The sequence below is a fragment of the Lithobates pipiens genome, unplaced genomic scaffold (assembly GCF_037356315.1).
Source record: "Lithobates pipiens isolate NorthernLeopardFrog02 unplaced genomic scaffold, aLitPip1_a1.2 Scaffold_18, whole genome shotgun sequence".
NCBI classification, from domain to species: domain Eukaryota; kingdom Metazoa; phylum Chordata; class Amphibia; order Anura; family Ranidae; genus Lithobates; species Lithobates pipiens.
The window spans coordinates 218929075-218951526 of record NW_027507758.1 but is presented as its reverse complement, the minus strand read 5'-3'; positions in this window follow the sequence as shown (position 1 = coordinate 218951526).

Below are 22452 nucleotides of genomic sequence, written 5' to 3'. Positions count from 1 at the left end.
CTTTATACCCATGACCTTGCGTCCTTGCTGAGATCTAAGGAGACGTGAGAGAAGTTTATGGTCCATGTTAACCCTTTTGATATCCGCTTGCATGACCACCTGTTTGCACAGGGGTCCATGCCATAAGGTGAGAGTGATTAGTTAGACCGGTGGTGGAGGGATTGCCACTCTACTGTGGAAAAAGAAATGACTTACATCAGTGCTACAGTTTGAATTTAAAACGTATTTGTGTGAACTGTGAAGTTAAGTCATGGATTGTGGAAACTATGGTATACCACGTTTACCACTGACTAATGCAGAGTTGCAATGCATGGAGATCATCTAAAAGTAGTTGGAGCTGTATGTACATGATAATTAATCAAAATTAGTCGATTAATTGATTAAAAAAATCAATCAATCGAACACGAAATTTTTAATCAGTAACATCCCTATTTCTTTTATAAATGTCTTTGCCATTTCAGTGGCAGATGGTGTACCCCTCATGGGCAAAAATTGGGCCATTTTGGAGAGCCACAACAACCAAAATATTTGTAGACTCTTCTGAGGGAGGTAACTCTACAATAAAGTCCATTGAAATGTCTTTCCATGGTTGCTCTGGTACTGGCAAGGGATGCAGTAGACCCCAAGATTTCACGTTGGACCCCTTGTTCCGCTGACAGATGGTGCAAGAATTTACATATTTCCTACAGAGACAGCCTTCAGAGACAGCCACCAAAAGGATCATTGGACCAGCTCCATTGTTTTCCATACCCCGAAATGGCCAGCAAGTTGATAGTTGTGCAAGGTTCTCAGGACCTGGGTCCTGGTTTGTTGGGGGACAAAGATCTTATCCTGGTAGAGAAGGAAACCATCCATGTTTCTTAGGGAGGATGCTTCTGGTTCTGAGCAGTGGGAAGAAGCTTGTCTGAGTGAAGAGCTCAGATCAGGTTGGATCATCAGAAAGTTCTATGGGGACAGAATGGTGCTGGGAGTCACCACTTCGGGAGTGTCATAGAACAGAGCATCGGCCTTCCCATTCTTGGATCCAGGGCAGAAGGTAATGTGAGAATTGAATCAGGCAAAGAATAGAGCCCATTGAGTCTGCTGAGGTCTTAGGCACTTTGCAGTGCGGAGGTACTCTAAGTTCCGGTGATCTATGAAAATCATTATGGGGTGAGAGGCCCCTTCGAGGAGATATCTCCACTCCTCTAGTGCAGTCTTAATGGCCAAGAGTTCTCAATCACCCACATCATAGTTCCTTTCGGATTGGCTCATTTTCCATGAAAAGAAGGCCACAGGCGTTGAGAGAGAACTGCTCCAATGGCTAGCTCGGAGGCATCGACCTCCAGGATGTAAGGCAGAGTGGGAATCGGGTGTCGCAGAATTGTGGCTGAGGTAAATAGAGACTTCAGCTTGTCGAAGGCAGACTGGACTTCTGGAGACCACAGGAATCGAGCATGTAAGCTGGTGATTTGGGTTATAGGTGAAATAATCAAAGAGAAGTTCTTAATAAACCTTCTATAAAAGTTTGTGAAGCCCACAAATCTTTATACCCCCTTTTTGTCAGATGGAGTTGGCCAATCTAGGATTGCCTGCACTTTCTTCGCGTCCATGGCTACACCGCTTGTGGAGATGATTAGTCCCAGAAATTGTATGGATGTCTTCTCAAAGTCACACTTCTCTACTTTCACGTAGAGCCTGTGTTTTCTCAGTGTGAGTAGTACTGTCTTTACGTGAGTCTGATGAAGCTCCAGGGTAGTTGAAAATATGAGGATATCATCCAGATAGATGATGACAAAGAAATCTAAGTATTCATGGAAAATATCGCTTACAAAATGTTGAAACGTAGTTTCAACATAGATAGTTCAAGTTTAGTGAATATCCGGGCAGTACGAAATCTTTGGAAGAGCTCTGGAACAAGAGGAAGAGGGTACCGTTTTCTACGGTAATCTTGTTAAGTTCCCTGTAATCCACACATGGCCTGAGGGACTTGTCTTTTTTTTCTCAACGAAAAAGATTCCGGCTCGTGCAGGAGAGGAAGAGAGCCTAATGAAGCCCTTTTCTAGGTTTTCATCAATATATTGACGTAGAGCTTCTAATTCCGTCTCAGAAAGGGGGAATATACGTCTCAAAGGAACTTCGGCCCTAGGAAGTAATTCAATCGGACAATCGTAGGTCCTATGTGGGGGCAGAACATCAGCTTTCTTCTTATCAAAGATGTCCAAAAATTCATGATAGGCTGGAGGCACATTTGGATAACTGGCAGGTATAGGTTGGACTGACAGACAACTGGAGATTTCCTTGTAGCTGGGAGCAAGGCAATGCTGCGAGCAGTAAGGAGAGGTGAACAAAATTTCTCTTTTGATCCAGTTGATCTGAGGGTTATGTGCTTGGAGCCAGGGAGTACCCAGGATAACTGGAAATATGGGGGAACTCAGGACATCGAAACGCATGAACTCCTGATGGACATCAGGAGTGGAAACAAAAAGAGGAACAGTCTCTAGGGTAACAGGGCCTGAACTAGGCAAGGTACCATCGGCCAGGAGAACTTCCAACCTGCGTTTCTTTGGGATCGGGGGTACATCAAGTTCTTTGGCCAGGTTTATATCCAAGAAGCAGCTGTATGCCCCGAAATCCACTATGGCCTGCAGAGGGATACTCTGTGCTGTCAACTGCAGCCTAATGGGAAGGACAAGGTGGGAGGAGGAATTTCCGGAAACCTGGAAGTATGCTGGAGTGTTGGAGTGCTGGAGTGAAGGGTCCATCTCCTCCGCAGTAAAGACATAAGTTGGCCTGATGCCGACGTTGTTTCTCCTCAGGGTTCAACGCAGCTCGCTTCATGCTAATTGGCATAGCCCCAGTCTCTGGAATAAGCATACTGAAAGTCTGTGACTGTTCGGCTTGGTGCTCTTGTAGACGTCTGTCCAGCTGGATGGCTCCTTGGATAAGATCCTCAAGAGTGGTGGGGATACCATTTCTAGCCAGTTCGTTCTTGAGGGATTCAGAAAGTCCTAACCGGAACTAGTGTTTTAAAACTGCCTCATTCCAGCCTGTATCCATGGACCACCGACAGAAGTCTATGGTGTAGTCCTCCACCGGCCGTTGTCCCTGCTGGAGAGAATGTAAAGCAGCCTCAGCGGTGGCGGTGAGCTGGGAGTCCTCGTAGAGCTGTGACATGGCTGCAAGGAAGGTGTCCACTGTGCGGATAGCTGGGTCTTTACGCTCTCATAAACTGTGGGCCCAAGCCTGGGGGTCACCTGAGAGCAAGGAAATAAGGAATCTGACTTTAATAGTTTCAGTGGAAAAAGTCCGGGGCTGCAAAGCCAGATACAGCAGACAGGCATTCTGAAAAGATCTGAACTTTAATCTATCTCCAGTGAATCCCTCGGGAGTAGGTACTCGTGGCTCCGGAGGTGGGATCATCACCGAAGAAGTAGCTGACTCCATTAGTAGCTTTAACCTACCCTCTAAATGCAGGTATCCTTCCTGTAGTTTTTGGACTATTTGAGTGAGGGTGGAAGCTTGTGGGCACAAAGTCTCTACAGGGGGCGCACCTCTGCTGGCCTCAGTCATGGCTGGATTATACTTTCAAGTCTCTGGTGGAGGCCAGGTTGCTGAGAGGGCGTCCCTTGCGGCTGAGTGCAGGGTACCCCTGGAAGTGAGACAGGGAATACGGTGCCCAAAGATGCACGGATTGCCGGATACGGTTGCTGAGTCGCTGGGCTGCTGCGGTGTGCAGGTAAGCAGGCTGGGCAACTGTGCGTGGACGGGTTCCAGTGGAGCAAACCGGAGCAGGGTCAAGCCAGGCCAGGGGTCATACACAGCAGATCCAATCCGATACGAGGTACAGCAGGATGAATCAGGAACAGAGTTGGAAGCCAGGCCAAGGGTCAACACCGTGGAGACAAGCTGAGGTACAGGAGGTGCAGGTGTGTGCATAGACAGGTCCAAGCCAGGGGTCGGTGCAGGCAGAGAGCAGGGAGAATCAGGCAAGCCAGGTAGTCATGGGAATCGGGTAATCAGATACAGGCAGTGGGTACGGGGGACATGGGAGCTGACGATAATCCAGCAACCTGCCTATAGTTTGCAGCAGGCTTAAATAGACCAGCAGGCGCCAACTACCGTCACAGCGCACATGCGTTGGCGTGCATCCATGTGCACTGGCGCATCTGTGTGCGTCTGCCGTTTTCGCCCACCTGTGTGCGCGCATGCGCCCGGGAATTCCGGGTCACAGGCAAAGGGTCAAACACAGGAGACAAGGCATAAAAACGTTTAAGCAAGCTAAGGGTCAGGTCCAGGAGAAGAGCAGAGTAGTCAAGATCAATTGGGGTTACAACAGGCAAACAGGTACAGGAAACAGGATCAAATGCAGGAAGCTGAAGACAAACCAGCAATTTTTATAGGCAGCCCAAGAGTCATGAGCCAGACATTCTGCCGGGATGCGAACGCACGTCCCCCAGAGCACCGTTCCACATGTGCGCAGGGACACGGTTAATGCGGCTAGAAGGATTTTCCTTCTGACACAGCTCCTCCTGACTTCCAATCATATTCTAGAATCTTCTGTAAGTTTCTAGAAGTAGGGGGAGGTATTGGAGATGCTGCCTGTGAGTCATACCAGCCTCCCTGAGTCACTCCCCCCCCCCCCCCCCTGGCTGGAAGCCAAGCCTGACAATTTACCTACACTAACAAAAATACTAGCTCTCTAGCAACACAGCTAGGGGGTGCTATATTTACTATCTGGGAAACACTGTCTATGGGCCAGTGATAGATCCTGAGTAAAAGCCAGCCACCAAAGCCTGATCAGCCTGTTGTTCAGCAGTGATCTGACAATAACTCATATCATCTAGCAGAGAGAGGAAAAACAAGTGAAGTAGAATTAGGTCAATACAGGAAGTTGCTCATGTTGAAAAACAGAAAAAGACCCGACAATCAGCATATTTATAATGACAGGCATCTACCATAGACACAGTTTGCAAAATGTGGTCAAAATGAGTCAATCCATGAAGTAAAGGTCCTACAGTGTAAGAATGGGCCCTAGCTAAACCATAGTTTAATACCATATTAAAATTTCAAAGGCAAATTACTTTAATTCTGGGGAAGGAGGACATGATGTAAGATAAACTGAACACATTTAGGTATAAGGATGAAATTTCCTCAGGGTTGGGTCATGTGAGTGAAGTGGGTTTCAAATAAAGCAATCACATTTGCCTTTTACTTAAAGAAGAACTGCAGTTTGCTCACAAAATTTGTAATAAAAAAATTGTTGCCATTCTGAAACTATATTTATTATGTACTTGCCAAATATGCTGCACTGAGTCTGGCTGCAGCCATTTTAACTGGGGGCAATTGAAGCTGTTGCCTGCTCACTTCCTGGATTTACACAGAAGCACACCTCCAGCCCTGTAGCTCTGATTGGCCCTATTTTGACTCATCCCCCCTCCCTTCCTGGCAAACTCTCAAAAGCGTGAGAGATGGAGCTGTGCATGATGTCATAAGCCTAGGCTTTTTTTTTTTACCAGACAAGAAACAGGAAGTGGGCAGTATAAGGTATTTACTGACAGAAAAAAATGTATTACTATCCAAAGTTAAAACAACAAGGGCAGAAGATTTATTAAATGGAAAGTTGAAAAGATGACTGAAGTTCCGATTTAAGGAAAGCAAGAATAAGGAAAGTATTCCACCCTAAAGTTGATTTTTTAAAATAAAAGTTATTTAAATATTTCTTCCCTTTTTAAGTGAAATGTGTACACTTATGGAAATGCAGATTTTTAGGCTGAAATACAGAACATGGTCTGTCATTTTTAAAATGCTGTCTTAAAGAGATTATTCAAATACTGTCCATGCAGTATGTACAATATTCCTTAGATTTAATGGTAATGAATAAATACTTTATTTCAGCTTTTGTTCATAAAAGCTGCATGAAATATTTTATCAAATGTGTTTTTTCAGAAGTATATTAAAATTACACCCATGCATTGTGTATCATATTCCTCCCATTTTAATGTGAAAAATAACTTTATTTTTTTTACACTCCCAAGTTAATGCGGGTGGGATTTGACTAATGAAGTATAAAATAAATTGTAGAAAAACAGTATTTTGTATGCATATTACTTTTATTGTTAATATGAAAAAAAAAAAAAAAAAAAAAAAAAAAAAATAAATAAATAAATAAATATATATATATATATATATATATATATATATATATATATATATATATATATATATATATATATTGAGTTCTTTCATTATTATGGTTTGATTACTGATTAAAAGTCCCAATGTATCCTCTGGAATACAGTGCCTTGCAAAAGTCTTCACCCCCCTTGGAATTTTTCATGTTTTGTTGCCTCACAACCTGGAATTAACATGAATTGTTTGAGGATTTGCATCATTTAATTTACAGAACATGCCCACAACTTTGAAGATTTTTTTATTATTGTGAAGCAAGCAACAAATAGAACAAAATAACAGAAAAAGTCAATGTGCATAACTATTCACCCCCCTAAAGTAAATACTTTTTAGAGCCACATTTTGTGGCTATCACAGATCCAAGTCCCTTTGGATATGTCTCTATGAGCTTGCCACATCTTACCACTGGGATTTTTTGCCAATTCCTCCGTGCAAAACTGCTCCAGCTCCTTCAAGTTGGATGGTTTGCGCCTGTGAACAGCAATCTTTAAGTCTGACCACAGATTTTCTATTGGATTGAGGTCTGGGCTTTGACTAGGCCATTCCAACACATTTACATGTTTCCCCTTAGACCACTCAAGTGTTGCTTTAGCAGTGTGTTTGGGACCATTGTCCTACTGGAAGGTGAACCTCCGTCCTAACCTCAAATCACACACAGAGTGGTACAGATTTTACACAAGAATATCCCTGAATTTAGCACCATCCATCTTTCCCTCAACTCTGACCAGTTTCCCAGTCCTGACTGCTGAAAAAACATCCCCACAGCATGACGCTGTGGGGATGGTGTTCTTTGGGTGATGTGATGTGTTGGGTTTGCGCCAGGCATTTTTTTTGATGGCCAAAAATTTCAATTTTAATCTCACCAGACCAGAGCACTTTCCTCCATACATTTTGGAAGTCTCCCACATGTCTTTTCGCAAACTCAAAATGTGCCATTTTGTTTTTTGCTAAAAGTAATGTGTTTCTTCTGGCTACTCTGCCATAAAGCCCAACTCTATGGAGCGTACGGCTTATTGTTATCCTATGTACAGATACTCCAGTCTCTGCTGTGGAACTCTGCAGCTCCTCCAGGGTTACCTTAAGTCTCAGTGCTGCCTCTCTGATTAATGCCCTCCTTGCCCGGTCTGTGAGTTTTGGTGTGCGGTCGTATCTTGGCAGGTTTGCTGTTGTGACAAGTTCTTTCTATTTGGTTATGATAGATTTGATGGTGCTCCTAGGGATATCAAAGATTTGGATATTTTTTTTATGACCTAACCCTGACCTGTACTTCTCAACAACATTGTCCCTTACTTGTTTGGAAAGTTCCTTGGTCTTCATGGCAATTTTTAGTTAGTGGTGCCTCTTGCTTAGGTGTTGCAGCTTTTGGGGCCTTTCAAAAAGGTGTGTTTATGTAATGACAGATCATGTGACACTTAGATTCCACACAAGTGGATATTATTTCACTAATTATGTGACTTCTGAAGGTAATTGGTTGCACCAGAGATTTTTATGGGCTTCATAACAAAGGGGGTGAATACATATGCACATGCCAGTTATCATTTTTTTTTTCTGAAAAATAGTTTTATGTATGTTTTTCTAATTTTACTTCACCAACTTAGACTATTGTGTTCTGGATCCATCACATATAATTCAGATTAAAAAATTGAAGTAAAGGCTGTAACAAAATAGGCAAAAAGCCAAGAGGGGAGAATACTTTTGCAAGGCACTGTAACTGGGCACTGAAAAAATAGTAATGTCCTGTACACACGATCGGACATTCCGACAACAAAATCCATGGATTTTTTCTGATAGATGTTGGCTCAAACTTGACTTTTATACACACGGTCATACAAATCTTGTCGGAAATTCCGAACGTCAAGAACGCGGTGATGTACAACACGTTTGACGGCACTAGAAAAGGGAAGTTCAACCTGATGATTTCAGGAATTATCTCCAGATGACGGACCCCGTTTTTCCTCATCTGTTGTCTTTGCGGTCTCCTTATATTACCAAGCAGGACACCTGCATGCGGCATGCCATCACTCCCGAGCAGAGGCTAGTCGCCACGTTGCGGTACTTGTATCACCATCAGAGCCTACAAAACACTGGGCATCCTCCTGGAGCATGTACCCAACACTGTGCTCAAAGAGTTCAGGGGACTCCTCAGGAGGATGTGGTGGGTCTAGGGAAGGAGTCACTGATGATGACATTGAGACGAGGGAAGACGATGCGTTGGCAGCTGCTTTGCTAGTACCCTGAGCCTGGGTGAGAGAAGATGAGGAGGATGAAGAGGGCTTGGTCACCCACTCTACCAAGTCTTCGGGCATGATGCGGCTCAACACGTCCAGCTGCCGAAAATAAGGACAAGCGTGTCCCATGGCCATGTGCTGATGATGACGATGTACCACGTCCATGACCAGCACTGTGTTCTTTAGGCACAGAGCCTGCTTGCCCTCTTTTATCGTCTCGTGCCTGTCTGCCTCTCCTTGTTGGCCTTCCAGACATGGTAATGGCCTGAAGGGAGATGGGAAAACCAACAAATGGGTAGTATATATTGTGCTGGAGGCACACAACACCCACTAACTCCTGCAGATGCCTTTATTATAGAACAGGAATTAAAGGGTAGATACTGGTGTATACTGTGCTGTGCTGAAGGCACACAACACCAACTAACTCCTGCAGATGGCAGATGGCTCAATTAGAGAAGAGCTATATAGATGGATAATGGTGTATACTGCGGTCAGGGCACACAGACAACACCCACAATCTCCTACAGCTGACTGAAATCTCTATTACAGAAGAGCAATATAGCTAGCTATATAGGTGGATATAATGGTGTATAGTGCAGTCAGGGCATGCAGACAACACGCACAATCTCCTACAATTGACTGAAAGCTCTATTACAGAAGAGCAATATAGCTAGCTCTATAGGTGGATATAATGGTGTATACTGCGGTCAGGACACCCAGACAACACGCACAATCTCCTACAACTGACTGAAAGCTCTATAACAGAAGAGCAATATAGCTAGCTATATAGGTGGATATAATGTTGTATACTGCGGTCAGGGCATGCAGGCAACATGCACAATCTCCTACAACTGACTAAAAGCTCTATTACAGAAGAGCAATATAGCTAGCTATATAGGTGGATATAATGGTGTATACTGTGGTAGGGGCACGCAGACAACACCCACAAACTCCTGCAGATTGCTAAAAGCTCAATTACAGAAGAGCAAGAACGCTAAATCGGCCAAAAACGAACAGTGTATACTGTGTTGAAGGTACACAGAGAACACCCACTAACTCCTACAGATGCCAACACACTACACAAGGCCGCCGTGCTGGCGGCCTTTTATAGTGTGGGGCGTATACTACACAGCCTGAGTTATGATTGGCCACAGGCATCCTACCTGTGGCCAATCATGGCTCTCCTCACTGCTGGCGCTGTTATTGGCCAAGCATGCATGGTCACAGTGCATGCTTGGCCAATCATGAGCCAGCAATGCACTGCGATGGCACAGTGCATTGTGGGCCGTGAGCGCCACACGAATTTGGCACGAACGGCCCATAACGTTCGGTATTCGCCAAACGTGCGAACAGCCGATGTTCGAGTCAAGCGTATGTTCGACTCGAACATCAAGCTCATCCCTAGTAGCTAGCTAGTAGCTAGTGAATTACAGACTGTCCCTACTCCAAACACCAGTCTGTCCCTACACTGAGAAAAGACAGCTGCAGAGTCTATTAGCACTGCAGTGCACTACAATATGCTTTCTATATTTGAAAGAAAGTATATTATAAGTGTATTACAACCCTATATACCCTACACCTATACCAGTCCTTAAAATGACCTTTGTGGACCTAATAGTAGCTAGCTAGTAGCTAGTGAATTGCAGACTGTCCCTGCTCCAAACACCAAACTGTCCCTACACTGAGAAACGACAGCTGCAGAATCGGTCAGCACTGTAGTGCACTATAATATGCTTTCTATATTTGAAAGAAAGTATATTATAAATGTATTACAACCCTATATACTGTGCACCTATACCAGTCCTTAAAAGGACCTTTGTGGACCAATGTCCTGGATCTGCCACCTAGGGGTTAAAATAGTGCAGACTAATCTCAGTGGTTGGCAACAGGCTGCCTTATTTAAACACCTCAGCAGCACTGTGTCTTTGCTGTCTGATCTGCAGCTCATACCTGTTCCCGTGACTTCCTGTTCCTGTGATCCGATCTGTTTCCTGTGTTTGACTCGGCTTGTTTGACTACGATTGATGTCTGTTATCCTGACCCTGGCCTACCTTGTAACTAGGGATGAGCCGAACACCCCCCCGGTTCGGTTCGCACCAGAACTTTAGAACGGACCCCAAATTCGAACGAACTTTAGAACCCCATTGAAGTCTATGGGACTTGAACGTTCGAAATTAAAAGTGCTAATTTTAACGGTTAATATGCAAGATACTGTCCTAAAAAGGGTTTGGGGACCTGGCTCCTGCCCCAGGGGACATGGGTCAATGCCTAAAATGTTTTAAAAAATGGCCGTTTTGGCGGGAGCACTGATTTTAATGACGATTAAAGTGAAAAAAATGTGAAATGTTCCTTTAAATATGGTGCCTGGGGGGTGTCTGTAGTATGCCTGTGAAGTGCCACGTGTTTCCCGTGTTTAGAACAGTCCCTGCACAAAATGACATTAAACGGAAATAACACCATTTAAAACTGCTTGCGGTTTTAATGTTATATCTGGTTCCTGCAATATGGTTGAAAATCATTGAGAAAAATGGCATGGGTAGCCCTCCCTGCCCATTACCAGCCTATTTGGGTCTTGTACGCATATTAAGGGGAACCCTGTACCCATATTAAAAAAAGGAAATGCGTGTGGCCCCCAGGCCCTATATACTCAGAACAGCAGTATACAGGCGGTGCAAACAAGACAGGGACTGTGTAGGTTTGTTGTGTTAAGTTGAATCTGTTTGTAATTTTCAACTGGTACATTTTTAAAGTGTAGCTCCAGTCAAAAAAACTATTTTTAAGCTTTTTGGAAAACATAGGGAAGGGTTATCACCCCTGTATAATTTGTTTTGTCGTCCATCTTTTTTCATCTCACTTGCTGTTGTCTCCTTCCGTTTGCAAGTAGGAGATGTTTGTAAGTTGGATGTTTGAAAGTAGGGGCCTGCCCTATATGCTCTGCAGAAATGGCGGAACAAGGTGTTGGTTTTGCCACAACATTGTAAGCCCTCAAAGTGACTCTTGGTGGGCGCTGGAGCGCCCTGCTGTGAACGATTATATCAAGAATTGTAATTACATGTCATTGTTGAACAGTGATAGAAAAATTGACCTTTGGTGGTTGTGGTGCTGGTGCCACAACACTATAAGTCCTCACAGTTACTCTGGGTGGGCACAGGAACGGGCCCTCCTGTGAAATATTATATCAAGAATTGTAATTACTAGTCCCTGTTAAACAGGGGCAGAAAAATTGGGCCTTAGGCACTGGTGCTGGTGCCACGACACTGCAACCTCTCCCATATACTCTAGTTTTATTGCAGGAATTAGCCCTGCTGCAAAGCATTGCATCAAAAATTGTAATTAAACGCCCCTGTTCAACAGGGGCAGAAAAATTGGGCCTTAGGCACTGGTGCTGGTACCACCACACTGCAACCTCTCCCATATACTCTAGTTTTATTGCAGGAATTAGCCCTGCTGCAAAGCATTGCATCAAAAATTGTAATTAATCTCAATCAACATAACTGGACAGTCACTCAGCATCAGCAAAGGCAGTCTTGAAGGGATGTGATATTTCAAAAAAAATTATTCGGTTACATCAGCTTCAGGTGCTTGGTAGCTGTGGGTGATCCAAGACTGATTCATCTTGATGAAGGTCAGTCGATCAACTGATTCGGTGCACAGGCGCACCCTGTGATCGGTAACAAAGCCACCAGCAGCACTGAAGGTGCGTTCCGAAAGAACGCTGGATGCAGGACAGGCCAGTAGCTCAATTGCATACTGTGCAAGCTCTGGCCAGTGATCCATCCTCAAGACCCAGTAAGCCAGATGATTTCCAGTGGGAAAGGTGTCCAAGTCTGACCTTGCCCCTAGGTATTCCTGCACCATGTAAATCAGACGCTGGTGATGGTTGCTGGAACCGATCATACCTTGGGGCTGCGGACTAAAAAATTGTCTGAAAGCATCAGTCAGACGGCCACCTTCTCCACCGCTCCTTCTGACCGATGCCTCAGCAACACGTTGTCCAGGACCAGGAGTTTGTAACCTCCCAGTCTCTGGGAACGCGTTGCACAGACCTTTCTGCAAGGCCTCCCGGAGATGTCTCATCCTCTGCTCCCTCTGCGATGGCAAGATAAGGTCGGCAAATGTCAAAAATAAAGTGTAAGCGCCCAACTTATATATATGTGACTCTTAAAGTAATACAAACATGTGTGTACACCTGTGTGAAAAAATATGTGTGAAGTGACCCCAAAAGAGATGGGGGCAATACTGATATATGTATTGAAACAATTAATAAGAAAAAAGTGATGACCTGTAAATATGTGCATGAAATCAATTGGGGACTGTATGAATACTTATCCCAGTGAAGAGGGAAACAAAGCAAAAACCAATCAATATAAACACATGAAAATATGATTAATAACAGTGGTAAAGTCCATAATAAGACATGCAAAATATAAAGTCCATATAAAGACGTGCAGAATGTCAGTCTCAACGTGTTACGATATCAACCGAGATCCTGTAGTGTTGTGACCAAGAAAGGTATTTCACCCTGTGACGATCCCACCACCTTATAGGGTGCAGGCTTACCGAATCAATATGACCCTAGCAGACGTACGCCTCAGGGGTCAACCAGAGCTTGTAATCTCGGCCAAAGTAGTCCCAAAATTAGATGTTCCAATCGTGCCACATACGGTTCACACAGACGACTAGGTGTGATCACTGTTTTTCATATACATGAACAACTCCGACAACAGCTCAGGCATGGAAGATGAAGAAACAAAGCCAACATGGCATAATAACGTTTTAAAAAAAGCCTTTTAATAAAAAAATAGTTCAAACTCACATTTCCAGAATGATCAATAAAGCATATCAGAGGAAAATAGGCAGTAGCAGAGTCCTCCCAACGCGTTTCGACCTACAGGTCATCATCTGGGGTGGGCTCCAACTACTGACATACTGCCTTATATAGGTACTTACACAATAAAGTGATGCCATTCCCCCATGTGTTGCAATCATGCCCACTTCCGGTGTATCAAAGATGGCGGGTGGGCGTGCGTTCCACGCCTCCGTTTTTTGTGCGTTCCACCTATATGTCCAATGTATTTGGACATAAGAGGCATGATTGGGGATAATAGCGGCCCCACTTCCGGTTATAGTAAGATGGCGGCCTGGCGTGCGTTCCACGCCTCAATAACAATGCGTTCCACCCATTCCTACCAATGTAAAGAGGAAAGGGCAAAGGACTGCTGATGTAGTAATACAATTACTGTAGAGGGGCCATCCGCCCTATATAAACTTTCGTTCGATAGACTTACCAGATGCATGTAAAAGCACGCCCGTCTCCCCATCAGGTCGCAACCCGAGACCGGAAGTGCGCATCTGCGATGGTACCGGAACCGGAAGTGAACGAACGTCACTTCCGGTACGGAACAGGAATGAGAACGAGGCCTGGGCATAGAATAAACATATTGCCTCCTCCCCAGTACTACCAGAAAGGGTGCTGCAATGACACCTAGTGGCCACAAATAAGATAGTCTTAATAATAAGAGACAATGCATAAAATATATCATATTATGGGTAATGTATATCACATAATTTAAAATTATTATTATATAATATAGATAAACTATCTTACTAAATAAAATAAAATTAGTATCGAAATGGTCATTAAGAACAGGCGTCTACCAGTGAAATAGACCTGCAGATATACTTATATGATACCAAACTACATATTGCAAATATCAAAAAAAATCAAAAAAATCAAAAAAACTTGTCCAAACTTTTATGAATCATCAATGAAAGCATTAATGTCCCACTCCACATTCATACCGAATGGGGAGTGGGACTGAAGCTCATAGATCCAATAAGTCTCCAACCTGGAGACCCCTCGTGTGAGGGGCCCCCCTCTCCAGGGTGGAGTATATCTGTCTATCGCAACGAATTGTGTGCCCCGTAAATCATTATTGTGACATTCCCTATAATGTCTTGGCACCGTGTGTTTAGACAACTTACTTTTGATCAAGGAAATATGTTCACCAACCCTCGTGGAAAAAGATAAGGTCGGCAACCTTACCCTTGTACCGTGGATCAAGGAGAGTGGCCAGCCAGTAATGGTCCCTCTCCTTGATCCGAAGAATACGAGGATCCTTCCGCAGGCTTTGCAGGATCAGGGAGGCCATGCAGTGTAGGTTAGCTGAGGCATTCGGTCCGGAGTCCTCTGGGTCACTAAGGGCAACATGATCCGCAGCTACCTCCTCCCAGCCACGTACAAGTCCACGTGTTTTTTGGGACTGTAAATCATCCCTACAAGACTGCTGCTGCTGATGCTGAGTGCCAGCCTCCACCTCCATGCTGACACAATCATCCTCCTCCTCCTCTTCTTCCTCCTCATCCTCTTCCTGTGTGATGGGTGGCACAGCAGGAACACTGTCTGGATAAAGGGTGCCTTGAGAGGCAAGGAAGTCCTCCTCTTCCTGCCTCTGTTCTGCCTCAAGTGCCCTGTCCATTATTCCACGCAGCGTATGCTCCAAGAGGTGGACAAGAGTTAGTGTCACTGATGCATGCACTGTCACTGCTCACCATCCTTGTGGCCTCCTCAAACGGTGACAGGACAGTGCATGCATCCCTGATCATGCCCCACTAGCGTGGTGAGAAAAAACCGAGCTCCCCTGACCCTGTCCTGGTGCCTTAGTCACACAGGTACTCATTGATGGCCCTCTGCTGCGTGTGCAGCCGCTGCAGCATGGCCAACGTTGAGTTCCACCTGGTGGGCATGTCACATATAAGGCGGTTCTTGGGCAGGTTCAACTCCTTTTGGAGCTCAGTCAGCCGAGCACAGGCATTAAATGATCGGTGGAAATGCACACAGACTTTCCTGGCCTGCTTCAGGACATCCTGTAAGCCGGGGTACCTGCCCAAGAACCGCTGCACCACAAGGTTAAGGACGTGAGCTACACAGGGCACATGGGTCAGTTGTCCCTGTCGGAGGGCGGAGAGGAGGTTGGTGCCATTGTCACAAACCACCATTCCTGGCTTAAGCTGGCGTGGCGTCAACCACCTCTCGGCTTGCCCCTGCAGAGCTGACAAAACATCCGCCCCAGTGTGGCTCCTGTCCCCCAAACAAACCAGCGCAAGCACGGCATGGCATTGTTTTGCCTGCGTACTTGCATAGTCCCTGGAACGCCTACGGAGCACTGCTGGTTATGAGGACAGAGCACTGGAAGAGGCCATGGAGGAAGAAGAGGAGGAGGGGGTGGAGGAGAGAGGTGTCTCACAACCAATAGTAGCATTTTGGAGGCGTGGTGGCGGAACAACCTCCAACACTACTGCACCTTGTCCTGCATCCTTCCCAGCTGCCAGAAGAGTGACCCAATGGGCCGTGAAAGACAGGTAACGTCCCTGTCCATGCCTGCTGGACCATGAGTCAGCAGTAATATGCACCTTACCGCTGACCGCCCTGTCCAGCGAGGCAAGGAAATTGCCTTCCACATGCCGGTAGAGAGACGGAATCGCCTTCCATGAGAAAAAGTGGCGTTTGGGGACCTGCCACTAAGGAACCACACATTGTACAAACTCACGGAAGGAGGCCGAGTCTACCAACTGAAAAGGCAGCAGTTGAAGTGCTAGCAATTTAGCCAAGCTAGCATTCAACCTCTGGGCATGTGGATGGCTGGGAGTGAACTTCTTTCGCCGGTCCAGCAGCTGGGGCAGGGACATTTGCCTGCTATAATCGGACGTGGGTGTACTGCTAGCAGAGTGCCCGGAAGCACTTGGCTGTGACACACCTAATTCTACACCTTCATTCCTCTCAGAGCAGGATTCAGAGAGGACTGAAGGTCTAGTGGGGTTGGAGATGCCAGCTGATGAGGAGCAAGGAGAGGTCCGCTTTGTTCTTTGGTGTGGGTCTTTGAGGTACGCTTGCCAACAAGCTGCATGGCAGGTCAACATATGTCTGGTCAAGCATGTGGTGCCCAAGTGTCTGATGTTTTGTCCACCCGAGATACGCTTGAGACATATGTTGCAAATAGCAGCGGTGCGATCTGATGCACTCGTCTCAAAAAAGGCCCACACCAAAGAACTTTTAGAATAACGCGCAGAGGCAGCACCCTGCACAGGCGGAGCTTTGCGGTGTGATTCAGTCAGTGTGCTGCCCTAAGCTAGCCCCCAGAGGGCATCCTGCCTCGTTGGACATGTGCCTCCTCCTCCTCTCTCCTACCAGGCACCCACGTGGAGTCAGTGCCCTCATCATCCCCTCCCTCTTCATCGCTGTAGCAAACCTGGCAGTATGCTGCAGCTTGTGGAACATGACTGCCAGATTGCTGTCCTTCTTGAGCATCCCCTCTCCCTGCACTCACGCTACTGCCTTCCTCTAGCTGAGTGTCATCATCAGAGCCTACAAAACACTGGGCATCCTCCTGGAGCATGTACCCAACACTGTGCTCAAAGAGTTCAGGAGACTCCTCAGGAGGACGTGGTGTGTCTAGGGAAGGAGTCACTGATGATGACATTGAGAGGAGGGAAGACGATGCGTTGGCAGCTGCTTTGCTAGTACCCTGAGACTGGGTGAGAGAGGATGAGGAGGAGGAAGAGGGCTTGGTCATCCACTCTACCAAGTCGTTGGCATGTTGCGGTTCAACATGGCCAGCTGCCGAAAAGAAGGACAAGCGTGTCCCATGGCCACGTGCTGATGACAATGCAGCGCGTCCACGACCAGCAATGTTGTCTCTAGACACAGAGCCTGCATGCCCTCTTTTATCGGCTCGCGCCTGTCTGCCTCTCCTTGCTGGCCTTCCAGACATGGTAATGGCCTGAAGAAAGTTGGGTAAAACAGCAGTGTAATGGAGTCACACAACACCCACTAAGCCCTGCAGATGGCTCTATTAGAGAACAGCAATAAACGGTAGATACAGGTGTATATTGTGCTGGAGTCACACAACACCCACTAACTCCTGCAGATGCCTTTATTATAGAACACCAGAGATAAAGGGGTATACTGTAATTGAGTCACACAACACCCACTAAGCCCTGCAGATGCCTCTATTAGAGAACAGCAATAAAGGGTAGATACAGGTGTATATTGTGCTGGAGGCACAAAAAACCCACTAACTCCTGCAGATGCCTTTTTTATAGAACACCAGAGATAAAGGGCACACACAACTTACAATAACTCCTGCAGATGGCAAGTGGGCTCAAATAGAGAAGAGCTATGTAGGTGGATATAGCGGTGTGTACTGGGTACAGAGCACGCAGACAGCACGCACAAGGTCCTAACACTACTGACTGCAAGCTCTATTATAAAAGATAGATCACTAGCTATATAGGTCAGGTGAATATAGCGGTGTATACTGCGGTCAGGGCAAGCAGACAACAACCACTACAGAAGAGCAAGATCGAAAATCGGCCGATAACGATCGGTGTGTACTGTGTTGAAGGTACACAGAACACCCACTAACTGCTTCAGACGCCAACACACTACACTAGGCCGCCGCACTGGCGGCCTTATATAGTGTGGGCCGTGTACTACACAGCATGAGCTATGATTGGCCACAGGCATCCTGCCTGTGGCCAATCATGGCTCTCCTCGCTGCTGGCGCTGTGATTGGCCAAGCATGCGGGGTCACCGTGCATGCTTGGCCAATCATGAGCCAGCAATGCACTGCGATGACGCAGTGCATTGTGGGCCATGAGCGCCACACGAATTTGGCGCGAACGGCCCATAACGTTTGGAATTCGCCGAACGGGCGAACAGCCGATGTTCGAGTCGAACGTATGTTCGACTCGAACACGAAGCTCATCCCTACTTGTAACCATGCTCAGCTCTACACTGCTTGATATCCTGTTGCCGAACTTTGCCTGTATCCTGACCATTCTCTGCCTGTCGTCTATATCTACATCTGATCATCTGTTACCAAACCCGACTTGTCTGACTACGTATTCAGTGTCTCCCCAGCTTTCCAGCCTCCTTCCTGTTTCCTGCTGCACCAGATGAACTGACAAGACCAAAGACGAACCAGGCACCCATACACCGCCAGGCTCTTGCGGCCACTGTTGCAACACCGGTGGCCCTTGACCCGGGGTTGTACGAGACAGCCTTCCCACTGCACGTCAGGCTCATCCAGCAGGTGCGTAACAACCTAATAGTAATAGCTAGTGATTACAGACAGACTGTCCCTGCTCCAAATACCAAACTGTCCCTACACTGAGAAACAACAGTTGTTGAATCGGTCACGGTCAGCACTACAGTGCACTATAATATGCTTTCTATATTTGAAAGAAAGTATATTATAAGTGTATCACAAACCTATATACTGTATACCTATACCAGTCCTTAAAAGGACCTTTGTGGACCTAATAGTAATAGCTAGTGATTACAGACAGACTGTCCCTGCTCCAAACACCAAACTATCCCTACACTGAGAAAGGACAGCTGCAGAATCGGTCACGGTCAGCACTGCAGTGCACTATAATATGTTTTCTATATTTGAAAGAAAGTATATTATAAGTGTATTACAACCCTTAATATTGTACACCTATACCAGTCCTTAAAAGGACTTTTGTGGACCTAATAGTAATAGCTAGTGATTACAGACTGACTGTCCCTGCTCCACACAGCGTCCTTTCCCTACACTGACAAAAGACAGAATGTAAAATGGCCGTCAGATCAGGTCTATTTAAAAGGTAGGGGGAATGTCCATGTGCTGAAATGTCTCAATTGGCTGTCCTGTACCCCATGATGGATGTGTCATGGGTCAAAGTTCTTCACAATGTAAACGAATATGTCCGCCGCGAACAGCGACAGAAGTCCGCCGGTTTGGCGAATCGCGAACGAGCAAAGTTCACCACGAACCGGCCGCCGCGGTCGAACCGCAAGGCCATCTCTAATGGTGGACAATTATCTAGGGGTGAAAAGAGAGATGGAGAGCTTTCCAGTCGACAATTCAAAATGAATCAGTCTTGGATTATCAGCAGCTGTGAAGTCCCTCATGCTGATGTCACCAATTAAGTGTTTTGGTGTGTGGAAACTCTGCAGGACATCTAGGCTGCCTAGTGTGGTGGGTGTTGATTTCATCTGGAAGAATGTTTTTGGTGTAGGTTTCATGGGCACAATTAACACCCAAAGAATAATTTTTCCGCACCTGTTTGTCAGGGACTGTATTTTTTTTTCCTGCTGCAGCAAATCGGTATAGTCTACAACTGGTGGTGTGCTGCTGGCAGATGTGCTGCAAGGACCTGGGACACCCTGTGCGATAACATCACCCCTGTCAGTAGCGGCTGCTGAGAGGTCATGAGATATAGCAGGGACAGACTTAGATGAGTAAGGAGGAGGGATGGATTTGTGCCCCTTTGTGTGGCTTATAGGTGCTCTTGCTAACGGGCTGAGTGGTGGGAGTTTAAATGCCTTGTCAAGCATGTTGTACCCAAATGGTTTGTTTTTTTGCCACGCTTGATGTGCTAACAAAGTTTGAAAATAGTAACAGTGTGATCGGCTGCACATGTACTTAAAAAGGCCCAGACAGCTGAGCTGTGGAATGTGGGCAAGGAGATAACAGCTCCACAATATGTCGGAATAGGGTGGCTGCACCTTACTCTTCCATGATGGCTGCCTCGTTGGGGTTGTGCCTCACTTTCCTCCTCTGCTCTAACTGGCACCCAAGTTTAGTCAGTGACTCCATCCATCCTCATTACCAATGGAGACAGCTTGGCTATACTCTGTGGCTGGGGGAACATGAATGCCAATTTGTGTATCTGTGTTCTCCCTTCTCTGTAGGCTCATGTTCCTGCCTTCCTCAACCTCAGAATCAACATCTGAATTGAGTAATGGCTGTGCATTATCAAGGAGCAAGTTGCTGATGCTGTGTTCAATTACCTCCGCTGACTTCTCCATGTCTTATGCTGGGGCTATGGAAGGAATAGCTGTGGACAAGGAGGCAAGCTTTGCCACTCTGTAAGGGACTGCACACTAGTCACTGCTTGGGTGACAGAGGATGAGAAGGATAAGGACGGTTTAGTAAGCCAGTCCACCACCTCCTCTGCGTGCTGTGGCTAGATAGCATGAGCAACATCACTAAACAGAGGAAATGATGCCCTGCCTGGGGACTGACCACATCCACCTTTGCCTGTGGACACATACGCTGCTGGCCCCCTTACAGTGCCATGGAAATGCCTGGCTCTTCTTGCTGTCCTTCCAGACGTGATCGGGGGAATGAGGGGTGCTTATTAACAAAATGTAATAAAGATGTGTAAATGTGTACATGGATGCGATTTAATCAATGGAAAGTGATGTTTGGTACACTTTAACCCCACTCCATGGATACACTATAAAGTACTGCAATATACTGCATAAAACTTGCATTAACGCAATGAAATTTGTGGCGTTAAACTTGCAGTAATGCACAGAACTATACGGAGTTAAACTTGCAGTAATGCAATTAAATATGTAGCGTTATGCTGCATACACACAATTGGAATTTCCGGCAACAAATGTTCGATGTGAGCTTGTTGTCGGAAATTCTGTTAGTGTTTAGGCTCCATTTGACATTTTCTGTGGGAATTTCCGACAACAAAAATTTGAGAGCTGGATCTCGATTTTCCGAAAACAAAATTTGTTGTTGTAAATTCCAAGTGTGTGCACAATTCCACACATGCTCTGAATCAATTACGAGATGGAAACGCTCGGTCTGGTAAAACTAGCATTCGTAATGAAGATAGCACATTTGTCACGCTGCAAAGTTTTTAATCTTTTAATGCAGTGCATTCTCTTCTTCTTTATAATGCTAGAATAATGAAGTTGTTTAGCTGCTGATATTCAGAGTTCTGACAAACTGATTTATTTATAGAGAGAGAGAAACACCACCGCTCCAGGCAGATCCACCGAGACAAATACTTCTCCTCTAGAGACAAAGGGCCCCAGGTACTGGCTAGTGCATATACAGATAAGGATGAGCGAAAAAACTCTGGACAGCTGCACTCCAGAGAAAATTTCTTGTGCCTTTTATTGAAAACTTGGGATCACATAGTACAAACCACAGCAAAGCGATACAGGAAAAGGCTGACGCGTTTCACACTATAACAAGTGCTTACTCATAGCTAACAATCATTGGAATGAGACTCAAACATATACTCTAAGGAGAAAAAAAGGGTAATTGGGAAGAAGGGGGATGATTGCGGTGCCTAAATTAATCATAAACAAGAAAATATTTAAAAAACAAATTTATTCACAAAGAAAGAAAAATATAAAAAAGAGCAAGATACAAAATCACAATAATTGTCAGAGAAATTTGTACAATCATAAATAGACAGAAGCACATCCAATAACATAGGGCCAAGATGATATAAGCCTGGGTGTGCCGATGGGTCAAAAGCCTCCCTACATGTTTTCGCCATACAAACGGCTTCGTCTGGGGAAATGGGATGAGACCACCATAAAAGGACAAATTCTATAATATGAGAAAAAAGAAAGAAATACGAATTAAATACAGGCCACCAGGGCCTTCCAAATATTTCTACCCAAATAAAAGCAAAAACGAATGTAAGATATGGTGGTGCCAAAGACTGAGTGGACAATGATAGTGTTGAAATCCAGAATACTTGGTCTTAAATTAAACAATAATTCAATTACATATAAACTAGGAGAGAATAAAATATTCAAACATTTTTTTATTTTATTTTATATTTAGTGAAAAGAAGAAGAAAATAAAAGAGAGCGCTTACCCAAGCTTTAAGCTTCACAAACAAGCCTAATAGGGGCAGTTAGAAACACATGTATCCCCTAAAAGGGACAACAATCTTGCTGATAGATCAAATGAAAATATTAAAAGGAGAGCTTCAGTGCTCAGCACAAAGCCTGATGAACACAGAAAAAATCAAGAGAAAAATAAATAAATCAAAATGTGATCATTAACCACTTGCCGACCGCCTCACGCCGATGTACGTCATCAGAATGGCACGGGCAGGCATAAGCACATATATGTACGTCCTTTGCCTCCCGCGGGTCGGGGGCCCGATCGGGCCCCCGCCCGGTGCCTGCGGCGGTCGGTTTTCGTTCGGGAGCGATCCCGGACGAGGGGACGGCCATTCATTC